This window comes from Myotis yumanensis, unplaced genomic scaffold (assembly GCF_028538775.1).
Source record: "Myotis yumanensis isolate MYYU_CA2020_CCGP unplaced genomic scaffold, mMyoYum1.0.hap1 SCAF_2, whole genome shotgun sequence".
NCBI lineage: Eukaryota > Metazoa > Chordata > Mammalia > Chiroptera > Vespertilionidae > Myotis > Myotis yumanensis.
This window is the reverse complement of record NW_027223753.1, coordinates 194,514,530-194,529,620: the sequence shown is the minus strand read 5'-3', so window position 1 is coordinate 194,529,620 and position 15,091 is coordinate 194,514,530. Positions and strand designations below refer to the sequence as shown.

Sequence of the window (15,091 nt, the reverse complement as noted above, 5' to 3'; positions counted from 1 at the left end):
AGAGGCACAGCAGTCAGACCAGGTCCCTGTCCTATAGGAGCCCATAGTCTAGGGGGCAGAGATAGATCATAAATAAGTAAACTAGTTAACAAGCCCAGATACTAATAAGTGTTAACAAGACAATGGGTAGGGAAATACAGTGACTGCGTTATGGGAAGAGATATCAACATTAGCTTTGATAGGCTGGCATGGCTTCTGAGGAGGTGACATTTGAGCTGAAAGACCTGAATGATGAGATAAATGTCAGCTGTCATTAAAATAAAGATTTCCTTTGTGTTGGTGGCTCTCTTCATATTCTTTCTTTTCTTTTGTCAATTTTGTGTATGTTTTTTAAAACTTATTTATTAAATCTTTATTGTTGAAAGTATTACATATGTCCCCCATTGATCCCTTCTAGCCCCCCCGCCCCCCGTCTGTCCCCTCACCCCGCAGGCCTTCACCATCCTATTCTCTGTGTCCATGGGTTATGCATATATGCATACAAGTTCTTTGGCTGATCTCTTCCCACCCACCCACCCACCCTCCCCCGCCTTCCCTCTGAGATTCAACAGTCTGTTCCATGCTTCTATGTCTCTGGATCTGTTTTGTTCATTAGTTTATTTTGTTCATTAGATTCCACATAGGTCTCTCCATATTATTTTAAAATCTCAACTTCAATGTACAGTCCTTTCCAGCAGGACACCAATAGGCAATTGTGAGTCCCTCTCCCACCAGCACAGGACTGTCTTCCAACAAGTCATTGTAACTGTAACATCTTGGAGCTCGCTTCCCTCACCTTCATCTCGGCACTACCCAGATCTGCCCACCCCGGGGTCTCTCTCCCTTGCCTCCAGCTGGGTGCTCACCCACCTTGTCATGCCTCAGTTTTTGGAAGAGCCTGACTCTGTTGTTCCCAACCGACAGGAAGTACAGGACCGGGTTAAGGCAGCTGCTCATGCTCACCAGAGGCCTCCACACCTTGTAGGCCATGCTGCCCACCGTCAGGAGCTGGCAGTCCTGGGAAGCCAGGAAGCGGAGTGTGATGTAGAAGGAGCGAGAGACGTGGAAGGGCACAAAGCAGAGGGCGAAGAGGCTGCACACCAGCAGGATGGTCCGGATGGACTTGGCCCGGGTGGTGTTCCCCGTCTTCTCGAGGGTCTCCTCCGGCTTGGCCAGGCTCCGGACCATCAGCGAGTAGCACACCAAGATGACCAAGGAGGGCAAGACAAAGCCGGACAACGTCAGAATCATACTGTAGGCAAAAAACCGATCGAAGTTCTCCGGACTGGTCATATCGTAGCAGACCATGTGGCCGCTGATGTAGGCCGTGTGGGAGAAGCCCAGCGTGGGTAGCAGCTGGAGGACCACCAGGGCCCAGGTGGCAGCTACACCCAGCAGGGCGTTCCGGCGGGTCCGGTAAGGCAGCGACCTCAGGGGGTGGCACACGCCCAGGAAGCGGTGCACAGAGATGCAGGTCAGCAGCAGGATGCTGCCGTAGAGGTTGGTGTAGAACAGGAAGCGCACCAGCTTGCAGAGCAGCTCCCCAAAGGGCCACCAGTCGCCCAGGGAGTAGGCGACGATAAGGAAGGGCAGCGTCAGCACGTACAGCAGGTCGGCCACCATCAGGTTCACCAGGTAGATGGTGGCACAGCTCCAGCGCTTGGTTTGGTTCCAGGAGAGCCACAGGACGCTGCCGTTCAGGGGCAGCCCTAGCACAAAGATGATGCTGTAGGTCAGGGGGAGGTAGATTTGCTTGTAGTCCTCCGAGAGCTGGCAGAATCCCTGTTCCTCTGAGGCATTCGTATCCAGCTTCTCCATCTCCTGGGAGGCTCCTTCTGGGAGCCCAGCTGCTCCTGCTGCTCCTACTGCTCCTGCTGCTCCTACTGCCCCTGGGGGGAAGCAAAAGGGACCACAGCCCTAGCCAGTTTAGCTCAGTGGATAGAGCATCGGCCTGTGGACTAAAGTTTCCTGGGGTTCGATTCCGGTCAAGGGCATGTACCTTGGTTGCAGGCTCCTCCCTGACCCGGGGCCCTGGTTAGGGCTCGCACAGGAGGCAACCAATCCATGTGTTTCTCTCACATAAACGTTTCTCTCTGTCTCTCCTCTCTTCTACTCTCCCTAAAAATCAATGGAAAAATATCTTTGGGTGAGGATTAACAACAACAAAAAAGGGCCTAGCTGGTTTGGCTCAGTGGATAGAGTATCGGCCTGCGAACTGAAAGGTCCCAGGTTCAATTCTGGTCAAGATTGTGTGCTCGACCCTTAGTGGGGGACTTGCAGGAGGCAGCCGATCAGTGATTATCTTATCATGGATGTTTCCATCTCTCTCTCCCTCTTCCTTCCTCTCTGGAATCAATAAAAAAAAATATATTTTAAAAAAGATGGATTTAAAAAAAGGGGGGGGGGGGGGACTGCAGAGCATCATGACCTTGGCTGGATCAGCCTCTACCTGGATCAGCTCTGTACGTGTGGTTCCACTCCAAAGTGTGGTCAGAGTCCTAGTTTGAGAGAGACCAGCTCCAGGGGGTAAAAAAAAAAAGAATTAAACTCGTGTCTTCAACACGAGGGCTTCTAGGCTTACCAGGTCCCAGGGCTGGCCCTGCACTGGCTTGTATGTTCTCCGCTGTGGGCTGGGTTGTGCTAGGAAGCTCAGGTGCACATGGTAGCCGGTAGGTGCTGCTGCATTTAAACAGGGCACACAGCCTCGTGACTCCTCCCCTGGCGAGAATCCTTTGCATAGAGTCAGGAAATCTCCCAGGGGAGATCTCCCAGGCTCGCATTCTCAGTCCTAAGCCCACTTGCCATGGTGGAAAAGACGGTGATCCTTAGGGGTTAAGGGAGATTAGGGAAAGCACAGGTTTTGCCTACAGGCGCTGCTGGAAGATTTGGATTTGTATCTCTTTCAGGATTTATTAACTGCGTATTTGAATACGGAGACTGATTTGCCTATTAACCACCTCAGCACCCTGAACAGCCAAGAAAACAAGCCTGAGCCATGAAGCCAGGTGCGGCTTCTTCCTTACTCCCATCCCTGCGGACAGAGCAGATCCAATGGGCAGAGCCACCAGCCGAGGAAGCTGTGTGTAGGGCCCGCAAATTTGGTCCCATTGGGAAGTCAGTGGGTTGGTCAGCCAATCAACATGGAGCCTACAGGGATGGAAAGATGTTTATTTCTAGGACTTAACATTCAGAAAGATGAATGAATACAGGGCAAGAGAGAAAAAATTAAGATAGGTAAGTTTAGATACATTGAAGGTTGATTGTAAACTTAAAATATATAGAACTTCATTCACAATAAAAAGAAGAGAGACCTCATTCATTCAGTCAGTCAACAAACATTTATTGAGCATCTATTGAGTCAGGCACTGGGACTGCAAAGTTGAATAAAACAGCCCTTGTGCTCGCAGTCTGGCAGGGAAGACAGAGCCCAGAAGCTAATGGTCAGACAATGTGAAAAATGGTCCAAATGCTGTGAAAACCGGCAGGATGTGGTAGTTCTCCCCCGAGAGGGTGGAGTGGAGGCTCCCTAGACCAGGCGCCCTGTGAGCTGCTTAGCTGCTTGGGAGAACAAAGAGGAGCTTGTGAGGCAGAGAGGCTCGGATGTTCCTGGGTGGGCAGCGCAAGCAAGGAGCTGGCGGGAGGGCTCAGTGTCCTGGGATGGCAGGAGAGCCAGCGTGGAGCACGAAACTCAAGGATGCCACCATAAGGAGGGGGCATATCCTTAAGCAGGACGGTGATGGGAGAGGCTCTGCTTGAGGGAGATGACCGGCGGCAGCAGCACGGGATGGGCCTGGAGCAGTGAGACTAAGGGGGGGCTGTAGCGGTTCATGTGCATGTGCATGCTGAGGACCCCAGGTGAAGCCATGCAGGGTGGACAGAGAGGAGGACCTGACCCTAGAGACGCTGCTGAGGCAGGAGCGACAGGACTGATTGGACATGGGCATGAGCCTGAGGAGGGTTTGGGGGTGTCCCTGAGGCTGGGAGGGGAGTGAGGCCCGTGCCTGGGCTGAAGCCTGAAGCTTGAAGGCTGGGACTGGTGTTCCCAGGTTGTGGGCAGTGGCTCCCTGCTGCAGCCTGCCAAGGAACGGACAGCTTGCCCACTGGCTTTAGAATCCACCCCACTGGGAGGGCAGGACTTTTTGGCTGGTGAGTAAAAGGAATGGAGTTTTCATTCATTTTGTTCCCTGTAATCTTTCATGTGGGAGGCTGGCAGGTGCTTAGTATTTCAGGCGAAGCTGCCTTCCCAGGTCTGGGAGGGCCTCAGAGGGAAGCCGGGAGGGAAGCAGCCTGGTGGAGCCCTGGCTCGGCCAGCAATTCACACCTGTGATCTTATTTAATCTCAGAACAGCCTTGCGACGAAGCATTAGTGTCCAGTTTCACGGAGGAGGGTCAGAGAAGACCGCCCGTAGGCTCACGGCGTCCTCTACTCTAGTGGGCTGTCTCCTGCCGGGCATCCTGTGTCCACCCCTCACGGCGTGCTATGGGTGGTCCAAAGCACTGAAGTCCCACCCTGCCAGGACCACAAGGACCATCTGAAACAAATCACCTTGTCTCAGCCAGGGACTCCTCAGCTGTAGAATGGGACGTCTCTCTGGTGAGGTTGCTCCAAGAATCAGTGAGGAGAGGCTCAGGCACCACAAGGAGAAAGCCAACACATGCTGTTCCCTACCCCCCCATCCCCCTTTCTCCTTGTTGTCCTAGAGACTGTGGTGCCAGGGAACCAGCACTCTTTGGCTTATGTGAGAGGACGGGAGATCAGGTCTGGCTTCACTACTGGAAAGCTGGGTAAGGTCACTTTTCTTCCTGGTTATTACCTTCTGCTGTGATCGGAACTGTGTCCACTACAACATTAGAGGTGGAACGCCTAGCCCCCAGTGTGCATTTGGAGTAAGGAAGTAATTGAGGTTAAAAGAGGTCATAATAATGGGTCCCAATCCAATAGAATTAGCTTCTTTATAATAAAGGACAGTAGATCTCCACCCCCCCCCTCCCCCCAGTGAGAAGGTGGCCTGCAAGCCAGGAACTAAACCCTACAGTTCCTGATCTTACACTTCCTAGTCTCCAGGACTGTGAGAAGTTCATTATCTGTTGGTTAAGCCACCCAGCCAGTAGTATTTTGTTACAGCAGCTTGCAGACTAAGATATGTTCCACGCGCTTGTAGGCCTACCCAGTGTGGAGGGACAGCTTTTTATGTGTGGATATCCATTCTTAGTCACGGCATAAGTGTAAAAGAACTACACAATGTTCAGACTATGCATCATTGAAGTTATTATGGAGAAAGGAAGAGGGAGAAAACCTCAGGCCATGAAGTATTAATTTACCTGCCAAAAGCTGTGACAATGTTGACCTGGAAGGTCCCTTCTCTAGCCTCTGTCCTCCCAGAATTCTCTCCTGCCTCCCTAGAGGCATTCACTGGGATGAAGAATTGGAGGCTATGTAGCTATTCATAGAACCAAGGAAAAGACCCAGAGTGAAGGAGAGGCCAGCTGGGGGTTAGAGAGGAGAGAATTTGGGGGACAGTGGCCATGGTGGATGGGATTCTAAGGAGAAGAGATGTGTACACCTCTAGAAAGTGAATGTGTACTGCAGAATGCAATTTTCCCTCTTTATCACCATTTCTTCAAGAGCTTTAAAAAAGACAGACACAAATTAGAATTGGAATTTGTTTCTTTTTAAATGAGCTCACTGGGGAAGGGGCCTTGAGAAAAGAATGAAGTGAGAATCCAGACCAACTCTGGTTTAAATGGACCCTATGACTTCTGACCTTGGACCCAGTGTTCTTCCCACTGTGCGGCCCCAAGAGCCTGGTTCCATTTCTGGCCCCTGATGAACAGAAAATCCTCCTGGGAGCAGCCTTGGTCCCCGAGTACCACGGTGGGCCTCTTCCAAAGGGGACAAGAGGTCTTTGTCGCTTTAATGGTCTGAAATAGTTATCACTGCTCAGAGAAATGACATAGCTAAGATGAAAGCACTGTTCTCTCTTTAACAAGTGTTTATGATACATGTTTCCAGAGTTTGGATAAAGGAAAAGTTATGAATAAATTTGAGTGACAATAAAATGTTATTGCTTTTCAACTGTAGAGGTGTGATTGGGTCAAAAATTTTGAGACAAAAAAGTAGGCATTGCTCATTTTCATTTTAAAATGCCACTACTGTATCATAAATATGCTTAAATATATGAATTTCCTTTTAATATTAAATATTTTACTTGCATCTGGAGACCTTTCATAAACAACTAAGCTACTTAATGGACAATAAGAATTCGTTTTTAGAAGTTATTCTGAAAAACTATTGATTCATGTATGCGTTTCTTAATTTACAAAGATAAATTAGGGATTTATTGTTCATATCACAACTTAATTATTTGATTTTTCAGCAAGCTTTTAAAAATGGGGGCCCCAAATACATTTAATCAAGTGGTAGATTTAAGTAGTCTGAATTATTTTGAATTACTTTCCCCAAGTCTTTCAAATCCACTGGATAACTTGGTGTTATTTGGCCAACAGACCACTGGATGGCGTGGAAGACCGACAGACAGGTTGCAGTTTTCTCCTGCAAATGGAAGCAGGAATTGGGGTAGGGCTCAAGTCCAGGAATAGCAGCTGTGGGTGAGATATGATTCATTGAGAACATAGAGAAATTCCACCAACAAACCACCTCCTCTGGGTCTTTTGTCTACAGTTACAGTTCAATTTGCACAATGAATTGGTATTACAGTTAGTGAAAGCAATCTGTTCCTGTGATTGATTTTCCAAAGGATCCTGTGAGATAAGCATGGCAGGCATTCTCCCATTTTACAGCTAAGCAAACCGAGGTTCAGAGAGGTTCTGTGGAAGTTCTATATGCTATGATCTGGGGAAAACCCGGACTACTTTTAAAATTATATATATGTTGATTTCAGAGAGGAAGGGAGAGGGAGAGAGAAATATCAATGATGAGAGAGAATTATTGAACGGCTGCCTCCCACACCTCTTACTGGGGATCGAGCCTGCAATCCCGGCATGTGCCCTGGTTCATAGGTAATGCTCAACCACTGAGCCACACTGGCAGGGCTCAGTGGTTCAGCCAAGCCTGAACTACTTTTACAAAGTAGAGAGACTCAGCCAATTCCCAAATTCACACATACACACACACACACACACACATCCTATATAATAAAAGCCTAATATGCAAATTGTCCCCTCAACCGGGAGTTCGACTGCTTGCTATGATGTGTGCTGACCACCAGGGGGCGACGTGGAACATGGCGGGCGTTAGCGATGCTGTGTTGGCAATGGGCGGCAGTGGAGGCACTGCCGGCCTGATTGGCCTCGATGAGAGCAGGACCACTGCGGGATGGTGGAGCAGTTGAGTGGGTGGCGCCAGGCCAAGGTGGGTGTGAACAGTGCCTGATCGCCCCACTGATTGCCCTGCAGATGGCAACCAGTGGTGGTGGCAGGGGGTGGCACCACCACCCGACTCCCAGGTGCTGAGGGAACCAGGAAGGGGCCTGATGACTCAGGTGGAAGGGGGTGTGCGGGGGCCCGGGGGCCCAGGTGCTGCCCAGGGCCCAGAGGTCAGCTGGGACCTGCCCTTCCATGCCAGACGCTCGTGCTTCGATTGCCAGCCAGGCCTAGGGACCACACCGGTGCATGAATTTCATGCACTGGGTCTCTAATCTCTATCTCTATCTCTATCTCTATCTCTATCTCTATCTCTATCTCTCTCTCTCTCTCTCTCTCTCTCTCTCTCTCTCTCCATCTCCATCTCCATCTCCATCTCTATATCTATATCTATATCTACACTGAGTGGCCAGATTATTATGACCACCTGACGTTTGTAGGCAAATTAGCTATTTTGTGCTGAACTTGCTGGAAGGCCAGATCATTATAAACGTCTGAATAGCACAACATACCTAAGTATCATTGCTGATCAAGTTCATCCTATCATGTTGATGGTGTATCTCAATGGAGATGGCTTCTTCCAACAAGACAATGCACCATGCCACGGTGCTTGTATTGTGCAGGAGTGGTTTCAAGAACATGAAGGAAACTTTACCTTGCTTAGGTGGCCCCCACAATCACCAGATCTCAATACAATTGAGCATTTGTAGGATTAAGTTAAAAGAGCCATCAGGCAGCTGGTTCCACAACCATCAAATCTCACAGAATTGGACAGTGCTATTCATCAGGCATGGTGTCAGATTCCTCGAATCACCTTTCAACATTTTGTGGAGTCAATGCCAAGAAGAATCGCCACAGTATTGAAGACAAAAGGTGTGTGTGTGTGTGTGTGTGTGTGTGTGTGTGTGTGTATATATATATATATATATATATATATATATATATATATGGAGAGAGAGAGAGAGAGAGAGAGAGGAGAGAGAGAGAGAGAGAGATGACGTGGAAATAAAAGTGCAGGTGACCCCTACAGTCACTAGATGCAGTGCCTTTGTTGTAGGTGACAGAACCCTATCTTGAAAAGCATGGTATGGAGATAATGGTAAGGAGAGAAGTAACAGAATAAATAGAATTAAAAATCCTGTCAAGAGTGAGACCCACATAGCAAACCTATATAGTTATAGTTTAAACTATACCTCGAGTCTTAAGAGAAAAGGCACTGACATCGCTTTTTACTGAATTTGTTATAAATTTACTGTGTGGGCTCATGCCTGCTGTGTGGCTGGACCCCTCTTCCATGTCTGAATTGTCCCCAAATGTAGGAGTCTGGGGGCTGTGATTTTTTTTCCATAAGGAAAGCAAATTGGAGTCTTTAAATAATTTAGAAGACTACCTAGAGACAGGGACTACTTCATGTCAATAATTAATTTAAATAGCAGCTTGCACCATTTTTGTTTTCTGTTGACAAGGATCTGACATAATTGGCAGCGTCAAATGGGTGAAAGCACAGGGCGTGATGGGAAACACTGCCTGGCATTGTCTTGTCACCACAGAGAAGGTGCTGCTCTGCAACTGATGTGACTGCCCAGAAAGCTTGCTGCTAAAAAAATAATCTCTCGCTCCATCTATGAATGATGATCCCCCAAATGATTTTTCAATCAGAATTTTTTAAAAAGAGAATATTTGTTTATAAAGTCACAGAGGTAGAAGAAGCAATTCATAGAAGAAAGAAATGGGCTTAGGAACACGTTATAGAGGCAAAGGAAGGGCCCTTCGAGCTTGGGAGTGAGGAAGATAAAGGTAACACACCTTGGGTGTGGAAGGGGTGCCTGGGGTGGGAGGGGGTGCCTGGGGTGTGGAGGGGGTGCTTGGGGTGGGGGGGATGCCTGGGATGGGGGGATGCCTGGGTATGGAGGAGGTGCCTGGAGTGGGGAGGGGGAAAGGGAAGTGGAAGGAAAAGAGAAAGGCACAGGTGTGCTCCAGGGAGGGAGAGTGCCCAGCATTTTTAACTTTAATCAATGGTGCAGTAAAAGAACAGTAGCTATACAGTCTTGTGGTTGTAGAAGTCCATCTTTGCCTCTGGGCTCACGACCCTAAAGGGAATCTTTATTAAACTTTTTCCTTTGCCTTTCACTTAGCATCAGACAAAGACCTTTAAAGGCATCACAACTCTTTCCCTGTGTGCTGTGTGGAGAAATGTAGAAAGCTGGTTTGGTTTGGAGCAAGAGAGGAGATCAGTAGCAGAGCCCGGGGCTCTAGGCCTAGCGGTAAGTTGCCCAAGGCATTTCAGAGTAGAGGGCTTGTATCCCAGGACCTCTTCTTGGATCCACTCTTCCCCTCAGGCAGCCAATTCCCTGCACAGCCTGCCCCTAAAATGCCGTTCACGTGGTAACACACTGTGTGTTCTGTCCACCATCATAGCCTTTCCTGTTGCTAGGGTGTTGCTAGGGTGGGGGTGGTGTGGGAAGACTCCACAATGGCTCTGCAGTGGGGGAGGAGGAGAATGATGCTGTCCTCACCTCAGTCACCCAGAAAGCAGAGCCCAGGTTCACTGTGCAGCCGTTTTATCTGGGAGTGCAATCCCAGGGAGCAGGAGTGAGGGGCCAGCGGCATGACCTGTGCAATGAGGAAGGGGGGGCGGGAGACTGGGCGGGGCGGTGTTGAGTTAGCCCACCAAAGGCAACCGAGTGCTCAGGCCCAAGGGATTGTCCTCTGAGAACCTGAATCAGTGAACCTCAGGAGCATCCTCAGAGCCAGAAAGAAGGAGCATTTGTTCAGCAGCTGCGTCTCCCACTGGCCAGGCCATGGTGGGTGCATGGCATGGTCTCTGCAGACAGGAGAGCATCAGAAAGAAGAGCCACACAGAAGAGATGCATTCTCTCGCCCAACCCCTTTTTCCTTTTGCCTTGCAAGGTGCCCCCTCCCTCCCCAGACTCTTCTGTGTTGCTTCTGTGTGGAGGATGAGGGGCTCCTGCTGTAACCTTTTGTGTGAAGTGATTCTTCTAGTTTCTTCTTGCTTATTTTTTTTCCTATTGGGTTGTCTGTCTTTTGGTAACTGATTTCTAGGAGTTCTTTACATCCTATATAATAAAGAGGAAATATGCAAATTAACCATCACTCTGCCACAAAGATGGCGGTGCCCACAGCAGAGGCAGGGGGTTTCTGTAACACAAGATGGCTGCGCCCACACTGGAGGCGGAATTCCCATAATGAGCCTTAACAAGCAATCAGCAGGGACCTGAGGCTGAGCGCCCCCACAACCCATGGGGCTTGACAGGGGACCTCAGGCCATGCCCCCCTCCCCAGCACCAGGCCGGGGACCTCAGGTCTCACCCCCTACCCAGCGGGGCTTGACAGGGGACATCAGGCTGTGCCCCCCATCCAGCAGGGCTTGATGGGGGACCTCAGGCCACACCCCCTACCAGGCAGGGCTTGACAGGGGACCTCAGGATACGCCCTCAGCCCCAGCACTGAGCCAGGGGACCTGTGGCAGTGCCCGCCGCCCAGCAGGGCTTGAAGGGTACCTCAAGGTGTGCCCTCTGCCCAGTAGGGCTTGATGGGGGACCTCAGGCCGTGCCCCCCGCCCTGGCACAGGCCAAGGGACCTAAGGCTGCACCCCCAACCCTGGCGCCAGGCCAGGGGACCTGAGGTCATGCCCCCACCTGGCGGGGCTTGACAGGGGACATCAGGCTGCACCCCCTGCCCAGTGGGACTTGATGGGGGAAATCTCAGGCCATGTCCCCCGCCCCAGCGCCAGGCCAGGGGACCTGAGGTCACACCCCCCACCCCAGTGCCGGGCTGGGGGACCTGAGGCCACGCCCTCTGCCTGGCAGGGCTTGACAGGGGACTTCAGACCGCACACCCCTCCTGGCGGGGATTGACAGAGGATCTCAAGGTGTGCCCCCTGCCCCAGTACTGGGCTGGGGGACCTGAGGCTGCTCCCTCCCATCCAGCGGGGCTTGATGGGGGACCTGAGGCTGCGCCTCCCACCTGGTGGGGCTTGACAGGGGATCTCAGACTGCGCCCCCAGCCTGGCAGGGCTTGATGGGGGATCTCAGGCTGTGTCCCCATCTGGTGCCAGGCCAGGGGACCTGAGGCTGCGACCCCACCGGGTGGGGCTTGACAAGGGTGGGACCGGCCGGGTCTGGATCTAGCCCAATGGGGGTGGGGCCGGCCAGGTCTGGGTCTCACGAGATTTTGAGGCACACTTGGGTGGGTAAGGACTTGACTCTGGGTCCTGGTGCACCCCAGACTCTGACAGGTGGAAAATTTTCATATACATTTTACTAATTTTCTTTCATCTCTGACACTTCTATTATAGAGAAGGGGCAAATAGCAATATTAAAATATTTTCTCTAATTCCCTTTTAATGTGCACAAATTTTGTGCACTGGGCCACTAGCATTTTCGATAAAAGTCTTTTCAGTTACTCATGGCTACAGATATTCTTTCCTACTCTGTGGCTTTCCCTGGCTTAATGATATATATACTTTTTATTTAAGGAGTGAAAGTTCTTAATTTTAACATAGTTGAAATGGTCAATTTTCCTTTATGGTTTGTGCTTTCGTATCTGGATTAAGAAACTTTCTGTACCTTGAGGTCATAAGGATATTGTTCTGTATTAATATATGAAAGCCTTCCCCATTTACATCTAATTGATGTTATCTTACTAAAGCCTTTAGTGTGTGTATGTGTGTGTGTGTGTGTGTGTGTGTGTGTGTGTATAAGAAACAGATAAACATGATGACTAGATTAGATGCTGTTTGGTGAATAGAGATCAGGGAGCACTTGACAGATCAGTAGCATTTGCTCCAGTCTAGGAGGGACATGCTGGTGGCTTTGATGTGCGCGGTGAGGCTGGGAACAGAGAGAAATGGGTGAAGTCGGTGGATATTTAAGGAGTAAATGAATATGACTTGGTGATGAATTAAATAATCGGGGTAGGGGAAGAATTAGTGACTCATTTAAAAAATATTTTTCTTGATTTCTGAGAGGAAAGGAGAGAGAGAGAGAGAGAGAGAGAGAGAGATCAATGATGAGAGATTAATTGGCTGCCTCCTGCACACCCCCTACTGGGGATTGAGTCCAAAACCTGGGCATGTGCCCTGACCTGGAATTGAACCATGACCTCCTGGTTCTTAGGTCAATGCTTAAACATGGAGCTATGCCAGCCAGGCTAGTGACTCCTTTTTTTGCAGCTACCAACCAATGCCTTCACCCTTCTTCTGTCAATTACTTCTCTGTTTCATTGTTCTCTATTCAGTTTCTGCTTCTTCCTTGCATCTCCTGACTCAGCTTTTCCTCTGGGCATCCTTTGGCATTCACTGTTGCAGATGGGTAACTCTGCACAAAGCTATAGAAATTTTCCCAAGAGACTCTGACTGACTGGGTATTCACTGTTATTCCTGTTTGGATAGGACTGTAACAGCCAGGCCTCTTACACACACACACACACACACACACACACACACACACACACACACACACTGTGGCTCTCTCACATATTGGCTGGTGGGGTGGCCCCTCCATCATGGCCTGGGCTGCTATGATGGATCGCAGAGTTGGAAGCAAGACCACACAACATGGTGAACATTGAGAGTTGCTCTTTCTGCAGGGGATTTGAGAAACGCATTCTTCTCAGAGGGCACTGTGGGCAGCTGGCCTTTGGTGCATCCTATGAGTACAGAAGAGCATTAGAAAGAGAAGACACACTTGGGAGAGTGAATTTTCTTTTTCACCAAACTCCATTTTTTTTTAGCATCTAGATTTTGAGCCTGCTTTCTAAAATACATACTTAGACACTTCTCATGGCTCTAAAACAATTGTGGGTAGTAAATATACTATTTGGAGTTGGTCTCCAACACAAAAGAGTTTCATTTATCAATCGTGTACCAGTCAGAGCTTTGACATGGAGATATTTTGTTCATGCATAAACCATACATTCGAATCGACAGTCCTGTTAATGATGGAATGCAGTTATGTATGTTTATCGCAAAAGAACCAAGTGGATATTTTTTTGAACCTCATCATGTGTAAGACCGATTAAAACCAGTAGTTATAGAGAATGAAACAGGCCTTGATGTCATGTTCAGTAAAACATGTCAGCGATGAGGTCTGGGAAAGCGCTCCGGTGAAATACGAGGGGAAGGTGTGGAGTTGCGAGGAGTTTCATTTAAACACAAGGCTCCTGTATTAATTTTTTCACTGATTTATTTTCATGCCAATACATCCTGACATAAATATGGTGATCCATAATGTATTGGCCATAAAAGTCAACATTATTTTTAAAGCTGACTCAGGGAAATAAAAGCTCATTGTTAGTGCTGATATATACAGTATGTTACCACATTGAAAAATTAACCTCTCCCGTCCTGCTCCTGATTGAGATGAATAAGGGATGCGTTTTAACAACTGCTGACCTTTTGTGCGTGTTTTGCTTCATGGCCAACGTCCAGTTTGCCATTGGACTGGTCCATGGTGTGATGTAAAAAGCAGTGCATGATCAACATTTCAGAAAAGACTCTGCCAAGAATGAAAGCTGATCAGCAAAGCACTCTGTCTTTTAGAGGCTCAAGAGGCCCATGAAACTCCTGAACAGACACTGGAGCCATATCTTGTGTCTGGAAAACAATGAGAGCAACAATGAGTAGAAATGGAATACGGACCCCAAAACAGAGAGGACATGTGGGCACAATGTCAGTATGGATGATCACAGAGAAGAGATCAATTTGGAAGCCAGAGCCAGGGGGCACACCCCAGCGCTCTACACAAGCTGACCACAGCAGTGACATGGCCTTCAGTGAAATGCTTCTATGAAATGAAAATTGCGCCAAGGAGAATTTAATTTAGCAGCACAGGAGAGAACCTAGTGAGAATGCTAATGGATGACTTCTCCCATGAAGTTTCAGAACAGAATAACTTTGCTGAAAATAACAAAATACCGAGAATTTTAGTGCTACAGGGCCCCTGGGTGTAAAGCAGGGCTGATTACTTGCTAGGCGAGGAAACTGTTAAATCGCAGGAGGTTAAGTGAGCAGTTTGCCCAAGGCCCCCCAGCTGGTTAGTGGCTGGTCTGTACCTGGAGTCCAGATCTCCTGGTTCTCTGACTCTTCCTGCTCTGTTTTATCAATTAGGAGCCTTGATTGATAATACATGTGCATGGCGGATCTCCCACATGACCCCCTGAATCTGGTTTCCAGCCCACCTGTGCACTGAAGCTGATCTTGCCCAGATTCCCGATGGCCTCCATGTTGCTAAATTCTGTGGAAGCTTTGACTCAGTTTAAACCTCTAATCATGATATGCTGATGTCGGGCACTCCTTGTAGCAGTCACTTCTCTTGCTTTCTCTGTTAGTTAGGACTTCATTGCCGGTCAGAGAAACCCATGCCAAAGATGGCCAAGAAAAATGGTAATTTATTGGCTCATATAATCATTGTCTTGGTGAGGCTGACTCTAGGTATGGTCTGAGGCAGGAGCTCAGGTAATGTTACTAAGACTGCTTTCTCTCTATTTATTTCTTGGCTCCACGTCCTCCAAATGGGCTCCATTCTCATAGACATTCTCCCCTCGTAGAGGAGAGGCTGCCATGAGCTCCACTCTTTCATTTAATTATGTGCAAATCCTGTAGGAAAAGTTATGCCTTCGGCAGGAAGTCCTGAGATTAGCACTGATTGTTCATAGTGTCTTGTCCTAAGCTCTGTGTTCATCCCTGAACCAACCACGGTGGCCAAGA

At 48.9% G+C, this 15,091-nt stretch overlaps 1 pseudogene; it reads right to left on the bottom strand.

Annotated features, from left to right (window-relative positions):
- Positions 1-788: 788 nt before the first annotated feature.
- On the bottom strand, positions 789-13,834 carry LOC139002689 (P2Y purinoceptor 1-like; annotated as a pseudogene).
- Between the last annotated feature and the right edge of the window lie 1,257 nt (positions 13,835-15,091).